The sequence below is a fragment of the Etheostoma spectabile genome, chromosome 2 (assembly GCF_008692095.1).
Source record: "Etheostoma spectabile isolate EspeVRDwgs_2016 chromosome 2, UIUC_Espe_1.0, whole genome shotgun sequence".
Taxonomy (NCBI): domain Eukaryota; kingdom Metazoa; phylum Chordata; class Actinopteri; order Perciformes; family Percidae; genus Etheostoma; species Etheostoma spectabile.
In genome coordinates this window covers 26,272,174-26,282,238 of record NC_045734.1, presented here as the reverse complement: position 1 = coordinate 26,282,238, position 10,065 = coordinate 26,272,174, and the positions used below count along the sequence as shown (strand labels likewise).

The 10,065-nt window shown below is 41.6% G+C and overlaps 1 long non-coding RNA gene across 1 annotated transcript; it reads right to left on the bottom strand.

The window, feature by feature from the left end:
* Nucleotides 1-1,028: 1,028 nt before the first annotated feature.
* Nucleotides 1,029-5,851, bottom strand: LOC116700423 (uncharacterized). Its single transcript, XR_004334650.1, has 3 exons — nt 5,840-5,851; nt 4,637-4,644; nt 1,029-1,133 (listed from the first exon to the last, which is right to left on the bottom strand). It is a non-coding gene; the product is annotated as an uncharacterized LOC116700423 (long non-coding RNA).
* Between the last annotated feature and the right edge of the window lie 4,214 nt (nt 5,852-10,065).

Here is a 10,065-nt window from a genome sequence, read left to right as displayed (position 1 = left end):
AACACTACAGGCGTGCTTTCACCGGCGACTAGTATAGCTAGTTAGGAAATACACAGGAACACCAAATGCGGGAGGGAACGTGGGTTAATATGTGGGTTAATATGTGGATTAATACCGGGATGTCTACACAACTGTGTGAGTCAATTGACTTCAAAATGTTTGCCACTTTACTCAAATACCTGTTGATGTACTTTTTCTGACCTTTTCAAATCCCCACGACAAAAAAACCTATATTTCAAAAAAGACTAAACTAATAAAAACTAAGCTAAAACTAAGCATTTTCAAAAAATAAAAAATAAACTAGCAAACCTGCTTTCAAAACTAAAAATAAACTGAATTTGAAAACAAAAAGTCAAAACAAAATAAAACTAATGACAAATTAAAACTATAATAACTTTGGTTTGGTACTGCCAATTTGTTTTGTCATGGTCAAAAAAATTGTGGCAGAGAATTGTGATATCAATTCTAAGCAAAAAAATCGTGATTCGCATTTTTCCCCTGAATCGTGCAGGCCTAATTACCAGCCACTCAATAGATTACAATAGGTTTTTTTACCGGCTTATTTTGAACCCTGCTCACAGCTATGAGACTAACAGCAGGTGAGCACATTGAAAAAATAAAATATCCCACCTGCATCTGTTTATACAGTTTATCAGGACCTCATCTTATCAGTATTTCAAGGTGACCTTTTATAATCAAAAGGCTGCATGATAACTTTTTTAGATAAACTGCCGTCTGATAATATATATCATGATAGTTTCTCAGCCTTTTTTGAAAGAGCTTTATGTATACACACTTAAAGTATATTATTGTGTGATTTGGTATTGTGAACTTTTGAAAGTTTTGTGTATTGTAACCATGTGAATATACCATAGAAAATAATTTGTGATTCATTAAACCTGCATTAATGGAATGGAACAACCTGTAAACACAACATATACTCTTATCTTATAAGGCTGATATGGCTGCCTTGTGAGCCCACAGTGGCTTATTTACAAGTTAAGCAGACACGGAGAGGCAGTCATGTGTGTGGCCACCTGACAAATGGAAAGTCAATAATCACTCTTCTTTATGCTTCGTTTTGCTCTCCACCAACTCTTTAGGGAAATATCTGACTCTTTGGCTGCTAAATGCTTCGGTTGTTCACCAGCTAGTTGCCAACTTTCTCTGTCGGACATTTTGTGCTGGGTAGTTAGTTTACTGTTGGTCTCAATAGCTTTACTTGATGAAAACAGCTGCTCAGGTTCGAAAGTTTGATTAATTATGTTTTCACGTAATACTACTATTTCTTAAGTGTAGGCATCCTTCGAGTGTATTGTCAAGCTTTGAATAAAGGCAACTCTCCAGGCAGCTCTCAGTGCCAACCATTACCAGACAGACTAATAAGACAAACCAGTAAGTAGGGCCTCATAATACCAGGGCAAAGCCTCATCAGCTTTTATAACCTTTCCTTCTGCGGTTCACCCTCCACCCACTCATCTTTAGCCCCTCCAGCTCAGGCTTGTCAAGCTCTTGTCTCTGTCTTATCAAGGACTTTTAATGACTTCTCTGCAGAGATATAGAGGATGATAATGAGGACTGATGAAAGGGAGCGCAGAGCCAGGCTACTTCATGTCTCAACACAAATGAGAATTTCTTGTCTTGCCTCCATCACCTGCTGGTGAGTTGGCAAACGGGTAATAACAACACTGTATAATTAACACATAAACACACTAAAGTATGCTTCAGTTTTGTTGGCTTTGCCAAAAATGCCATATAAAAAAAATTCTGTCTCAGGCACTGCATTCCAGTGTGAAATGTGAAATACCTGTGAGCTTTATACTTTATTAAAAAAGCCATTAGTGGCAGCTTTGGATCAAAGATGTTTTGTAGACTGTGTACACACATACCAGTGTAACAAGCTGGCTCCCACTGCTGACAGGCCAATTTCAGCTTGCGTTATGTCTGTTTTCCGGCTCCCTGAAGTGAATGAGACATTGTCTCTGCCTCTCACAGTTGGAATCCACTTGGCACTACAGCAACAGTTTGCCGGGCGCCTGGTTAGCTCACCTGGTAGAGTGTGCGCCTGTATACATTTAGGCTCAGTCCTCGCCGCAGCGGCCATGGGTTCAGTTTCAACCTGCGGCCCTTTGCTGCATGTCATTTCCCCTCTCTCTGTCTTTTTATGTCTAAGTTATCCTATCAAATAAAGGCCTAAAATGCCAAGAATAAAATCTAAAATACAAACATAAAATCTTTAAAGGTATAGTGCGTAGTTTCTGTCGCCTCCATGAAGATTTCTAATTAATGACAACAAAACTGTCGGCACGTCCACGTGATACAAACCTTCTGTGATCGCGCAACCCCACCCCTTCTCTGCTAGTAGCCAAGGAGGACACGGTGGATTGAAAAAAAACATGATAGACTCTTCAGAAGAGGGAATTATTTTCACTCGGGTTTCTGCGCGGGATAGTTGCCAGACGACACTAGCTGATAGTCTTAACTTGCTTTGTAGCAACTCATTTGGCAACGACATGAATGTAAGGGACGTTTGTAAATATCAAAAAAAGATACACACTAAAGCTTTAAGACAAAACTTGTCTTTGTCCTATTATTCTAAACATATATATATATATATATATATAAAATCTGGCAAAACATAATCCACAAATGCCTAAAACTGTTCTGACATCTATAAACACATTTACAGTGTCCACAGCTGCGGCAGGTGATCAGCGGAGGAAATGAGGTGGTGACAGAACTGCACAAAGCTGACATCTCATTCTGTTCTCCTGTCACTACCTCTGTGGCAGATCAAACAGAGAACACAGAGCATGAGAATGCAAGGTAACGTAACCCCATTTGTACAGGTCCTATCCCCTGACCAATCAGCTGTCCTAACCTTAACCACTCGAGGTGAAATGACTCGCTGGACTCGTCACACGTTTAATAATCAAACAAAAACATGTCTGCTCTGTTGAAAGTCATTGTGGGAAACTTTTACGGACCAAAGTAAAAAGAGTTGTAAACAGTTTAAGTAGGAAAGAACACAATTATTCATCACAGAAAATGTCAAAATATGACAGACTAAATGCTTATACATTTTTTTACTTCAACACAAATACAGCAACAGCCTCACTCTCAGTTCCAGTCTGTCAGTCCTGCTGCTCATTACAATCACACACAGCATAGTGTCCTGGGGCCTGTTGCACAAAACCGCAGATGCGGAGTGGCAATCGGGAGACTTTTCCCGGTGGGCCGGTAGTGTTTCCAGGCCGCGACGGCCGGTCTCATAATAGTTACATACATACATAATACATTGCAAGTTCTTAGCAACACCACCCGGCTGCGTGGTGTGCGGGCGCTGCCCGCGGCAGCTGCCTACCGACTTCAGTGTCCACTCTCTCTGTAAAAATAGAGATGAGCTGCACGGCTTTCGTGGTCTATGCAGCTTCAGGTTTATAAAGGACGCACTCTGGAGATTAAGTGGGACAGTGCGGCCATATTCCCGTGATATTAATGGCAGACTGGTCAGAGACCAACACATTCATGATTTCATTTTCTTGCTGCTTGTCCTTCTCTAGGATAGTTTGTGTTACTCCTTAATATGTAGGCCTAGTGGTTTTTTTTAGGTATTATAGCTTACTTTGGTTTCATAACCTTCTCAATTAGTCTCACATCACTGGACCAATAACGTGGCCTATTTACGTATATAGTGTAGTGTACATTCATCACACAGGGAACACCACAGTGCTTCTTAATCTTTTTATTTTGGTGCCGTCGTTTGTCAGGTTGGAGCTTGGAAGAAGGAAAAAACACATGAATAATACATTGCTTACAATTTGTTTTGAAGTCACTTACTTCTCTTTCTAGTTTTTGTCCTGTTGTGATTGTTCTGTTTAACAGTAATTATACAAAGATATTTAGAATTAGACATAGCTCATAGAGATTTGTGCACATGGTTGTAAAACATGTTCTCACATTGTGAATAAGGGTTTGAAATTAAGGCTATAGTCATTAGGGTATATTTTCCAAGGAACATTAATTCCCTCTGCTCACTTTTAAGGCAAAGTAGGGTAAATAATTATACATTTTATTTATATAGTGTTTTACATGGTAGGCTACTCAAAGACAGATAAGACATCAATAAAACCAACACGTAAAACAAGCATATTAAAAGCAATTTAAACACAGTGTAGCCTACAACTTTGTAAAAATGTGGAGTAACTAGTAGGCTAAGTATATATTTTTAAATCCTTACACATTTAATCGGTCCGCTATAGTCTGTATTTATAGCCATATTTCCCTTTTGCATGTAATGTGCTTCCCCTCCTTGTTACTTTCCATTAGAAGCTGCTGCTCAATGGGTGAAACACATGCCGCATGCGTGTCCTCCATTTCTGCATCAGTAAATACCTACCGTGGTCTATTTAAGAAAGCGGATCACACTAAGTCAAACTGCGCTTTTTCAGTCATCCTGGATATCTTCATTCTACTTTTGTGCAACAGGCCCCAGATTTGGAGATTATACGATGCTTCCTCCTTCATCTGGAACTTAGCGTGGCCTACAGAGTGATGCCATGATGTCACCCCACTGTGTGTGTGTGTGTGGCATGTGTATCACAAGTGAACACACCCACAGACACACAAACACTACCTCCGCTACTTCCCTCCATTACCCCTCTTTAGACAGCATAGCATTGTTTCCTAGCCAAAATTACCACATCAGCAGCCCTCCAAATACACCCCACATCCTTCGCTCTCAACCTAGCGACAATGAGAGAGAAATCCTTCTTTTGGAAGAGAAGAGAGGGGGATTTCTTCACTCTCCAGTTCCCAGCATGGTAATAACTGCCGTGAGAGCTTTACTAATTGGCCTCTTAATCTTTTGAAACTGCAGCGAAATGGAGCAACAGAGAATGATAGGAGAGAGAGCGAGAGGTTTACCCACAGCGGATATCAGTGTTTATCTGCATGCTCGTGTTTGAGCATGCATATACTGTACATATGTGCATACGGTCTCTGGGAGTGGATATGTGTGTGGTCTGTGTAATGAATTTCTGTGTATAAGTGTGTTGAGGATGTTAAAATGTGTGCACTTAGGGGTGCGACATTTTAACGTATTTGCATGTCTGTTAATGTAGGCTATGCAGATGCTCTGTGTGTGTGTGTGTGTGTGTGTGTGTGTGTGTGTGTGTGTGTGTGTGTGTGTGTGTGTGTGTGTGTGTGTGTGTGTGTGAGAGAGAGAGAGTGTGTGTGTGTGTGTGGGGTCAGCAGGGTTCACCAACACTTCCTGATGATTCATCAATGGAAAACACAATTAACTCCCACACTGCCTCTCAATTATTTCCGCACAGGAGATTAAAGTCTCCCAACTGAAACGCTGAACAATTGTGGACAGACGAACGTTTGAATCAAATGTTCCACTGGTCAAATGATCCAGCGGCGCCTGTTTTTACACTCGGCAGTCATATTTCCCTAACAGCTGTCAGCTGGACAGGCCTTGTCAATCCAATTAAGAGTGTTTTCTGTTCTCTTTGTTATTTGTGGCTCGATCCCAGCTGTGTCGATCATGGTTATGTTGATCATCGCCTTATCCCATCAATCAATTGGTAAACATAGGAAGGAGAAGTGATAGAATTGGAGGAAGAGGAAATGGGAAGAGGTGTTAACCTTCTGCTGCAGCTGGCTAGAAGTGGGAGACAGTCATTCTCAGGACACGCTAGAAGACAATTCAAATCCAAACATAATTTTATAAATGTTTGCGATTGTCACATGCTGATCTTTTGCCCCCTATTTGAAAATGAGGTAAAGATGAAAAAAAAATAACAATGCTATCACAGGTAATAACATAACCGACTGTTCTGCTGACTCCTAAAATGTCACAGATCTCAGTAACCAGTGTGAGCCTGCACACTGAACCTAAATGAACATGATTAGCATAGTCAAGAAAAAAAAAAAAGCTAAACTCAATATTCAGGTCTGTAGCTGAGCATGATGTTTAAAAATGTTATGTTCTGCTCCACATCCACACATTTACAACTGGAAGCTTCTCAGAAGTCTGATCTGTTTGCCAGTGAGCACCACCAATGTGCCTCGCTAAAGGGAACCTAAGCATTGACAAGGGAGGGCCAAATGCAGGGCCTCGTCACTTAACCATCCAAATCAGAATCAGCTTTATTTGCCAGGTATAAGGACACACACAAGGAATTTTTCTTTGGAGCATTGTTACTCACAATGTGCTTACACATACAAAAACAACCAAAACAAAAATATACACACTTATATATACACAAATATACATAATATGATCAGTCCTGGAACAAAACAACCACTTTCCTGTCATAAGTTCAAATGGGGGAGGAAAAGAAGATGGACACTAGCGCTGCTACAATTACTACGGCTGATACTACTGTTCAGTTTACTACTGTGAATGCAAATACTGCACTAGATTACTGCTACTCTGTCTAGTTGTGCTTAAAACTCGACAATGTTCACAATGGCTTTGTATAGTGTAACTGCATTTAGCACAACTGTCAGCGACATAAAACGGGTCCACCTCGGTGACGTCCCTCTCCATGGGTTTTCTATTGATGATGATGTACGTTTCTGTTTATTAAAGAAGACAGAACAGTGCCTCTGCTGCATTTAAAGGCCTCATTTCCCAGCAAAACCCCACTCAGAGTTGTTTAGATGAACAAAAGTGCAAGGTCGTGTGAAGTGGTTATAGAGGGAGTCACAATTTCGCAAACGCCAAATGCAATCGGCTTGTTAAACTCTAAAACTTGAGATGAGCCTCAGCTTTGCCACTGGTATCAGGCGTTTATTTTGTTTTTGTAAAGCAAGTTTGGTTCGAGTCATGGAAAAGTTTGCCTGTGTTCCTTTGTCCTACTGAAGCATCTGGAGTGGAGCTTAAACCTGTTTTTTTTCTGTACCAGTTTACCATCAGATGTATTATTAATTGTAATATTGTCTAGCTTAAACCCAACAAATCCTCCGAAATAGGGATTCTGTCATTGGTCTCCTTAAACAGTAGTGTTTTGTAAATCTGTGGGAGCGCCATCGCCATGTTGCCTTGTCTCTTGATCCAGACACGTTGAAGCAGCTCGTTGTCTTAAGCATGTGAACACACAGACGGATTTCAGATGTTAACAGTACAGGAAGTACTCTGCAGTATCTGTAATGTTTTGTCTCAAAGCTCAGATAGGAAGGCAGAGATATGTCCCTTCTATAGTACAAACATTCCCTTGTTTAGTTATTGAGGGGTTCATTTGTTTCAATTTATAAATTTCTCTGTACTCTTATAATGTGGTATGGGTAACATTAGCTATTAGCCATTACTGTTTCTTAGTGTATATTTTTCCAATGCAGCTTAACCAACCATGTGAACTTTATCAGCATCACCCGGCCCGGCTTCACGTTCACACACACACACATGCACACCTGAGCTCTTCCCTGTAAAACCAGCGCTTTGGCAAAGGCATATCAGTGGTGGAAGGTCACTAGTTTACTGTTTCTTTTCACACTGTCACGGCTGGCTGAGAGACTCAGCCCTAGAGGGTCTTATGCAGAGACAGTTGCATTGTAGGAAATATAGTCTTTTTGAAGCTCAACCCACACTAATGAATAAAGGCCGATTTACAGTCACCGCATCCGAGCTGGCATGCGCCATTGTGACGTCAAAATGACGTAGATCTCGATGGCGTGCCAGGAGTTTGAGTGCACGTCCAGAGGTCGTGTACCACTCCAATTTTTTTTAGAGTTGCGCAGCAAAGCGGAAACAGGAAGCATGAACGAGTTTGAGGGCAACCGGTTGCCAGGGCTCTCAGAGTGACTGCCAGTCTCTTTTGTAAACCTACTGGGTTAAGATGAGTTCTTTTATGGTGAATGAAAGGCTTGATCCGACCAAGTAGGTCATCAAATCTTTGTGCAGACATTTTGAAGTATTCAAAGTACTTCTCTTCGCCATTGTTTACCTTACCTTTTTTATACGCGGGAGTATAAATAGTTGCGGCGCTCCCATGACGTCACACTGCCGTGCAACAGGTCGGGAACGGCAAGTACACCGGACGCTTACACCGGTGTGTTCATGGACACAGTGTGTGGTTCAAACTTGTTTTCGGCTCACCCACACCGAGACATCCCTGGTCAATCATACAGTCAGTGAAGCGGCGTCCTCTGGCCTTTTGCCCTCCTGTCTGATGGCGATGCCCCTGTCAGTGATGCTGCTGACATTATGTTGCCTTTTATTCAATGTTCAGTTTGTTTAATAAAATAACGTTGGAAAGGATTTCCTATGAAAAACGGCTACCACATGGTTTGACCCTATGAGTATCTATCACCGTGCATATTGCAGACCAAAATAAGAAAGATCCAGATGCAAGAATACACTCTTCTAAATATTTATCTTTTATTTAAGTAACAAAGTTAGAAATGTGTGCAGCACTTGTGGAGGTATGCGCTCTCTGAGTGTTCTCCAGTTTAGAGAAAAATCTGATTCAGTTTGGTGGGAGGTCCAGCACTTACTGTATGCCCTTTCTAGTTAAGCTGGCTTTCTGTCATGACTATGAGTTCACACAGTACAAGGGCCCTGTGTTTTCCACTTTCCCAAACAGTCCTAAGTAAAGTCATTCTCTCAGAGCCGTGTGCCTGTGTGAACAGACGGGCGGGTTTGTTGGGGGGGGGGGGGGGGGGGGGGGGGGGGGGGGGGGGGGGGGGGGGGGGGGGGTGGGTTGGGGGGGGGGTGGGGGGGGGGGGGGTAGCATTCAATATGTAATGCCAGCATATTTGAGATGGTAATCCAGGATAAGTCTCCAGTTGGCGGATGACCAAACATTCATGTGTCGCACAATAGCTTTTGGCAGGTGTCCAGTATTGGACTCTTAACGGTTTACCGGTGAAATCCAGTCTGACTTTTTTTTTTTCTTTCTTTTTTTTTTTCCAGAAGGGCTTTAATAATTAATGTTGGTTGGTTTGAAGAGAGAAGGAGAGGAAAATTTATATAAAGGGTTTTTTTCCCACCATGTGCTTGATTTTGTGAATAAATTTGGGGATAGCCGTTAACCCCCACCCTGCTCGTAAAAGTTTTTATCCCTTGCTGGATTAACTTTTACTGCCGCTCTGCCACGTAAAACACTCACTTTTTCTTTTGCTTCACATATCTCCCAAACACCCTCCTCCACAAATCTCTTATATTTTCATCTTACTTTATTCCCATTGGTGGCTATCTCCTTTCCCACAGGACAGAAGTTTATTGAGTGTACCGAACGCAGCTGAAGTGCTTCTGAGCAAGGTCACCTCAATATGAGCCACATGTCAGTTTGCCTCTAAAAAAGGACTGGAAAGTTATATAAAATGTGACACAGCAAGCTTTTCCCTGGGTTGTTATAAATAAACTATAAAATATTTAATCCACATGAAGTTATGTTGTAAAAAATAAAAAATAAAAGAAGGAAGAGACCACATAACTTTAGTCAGCGCTCTACGCTTTTGGATCACAATTCAGATTGTCTCAGTTTTTTCACAAACACAAGGCTGTCTGTATCTGGCTTGACAGTTCTGTGACAGGAGTCGATGGTACATATACAGCATGTCTTTTGAACATGTAAACTTATAAGCGTGAGCTAGCCATACCAAATTCAAAGGTGGAAGGAAACCGCAATATGAAGACGTTTGGGGAGCTAAAATGACTGATCAGCACTGGCGTCAACCAGCTCCTAGAACTAGATACTTTGCAAAATGACTTTCAGGAGTGACCAGGCCTTTGAAGCAAAAAGTATGTTTTTCAAGTGAATGTTACTAGTGCATTTTTTTCAAAAGTTGAACTTAAAGTTTCTTCTTGTCTGTCTGTGACATGCACACTTGAGCTTCTGATGGCAGGGAGAAAGACTGGCCCAGAGAAAGACAGCAGCAATGGAAGAGAAAAAAAAAGAAGACGGAACAGAATGAGTGGGATGATCCGAGGAATAGCTGCTGTCAGGAGGAAGTGACAGTGTCACGGCACGATTGGCGCCATTCAAGATCCGAATTGGTTCTGACCCATTTCCCCCCCATCCTTCCGGTTCTTTGTGTGTGTGTGTGTGTGTG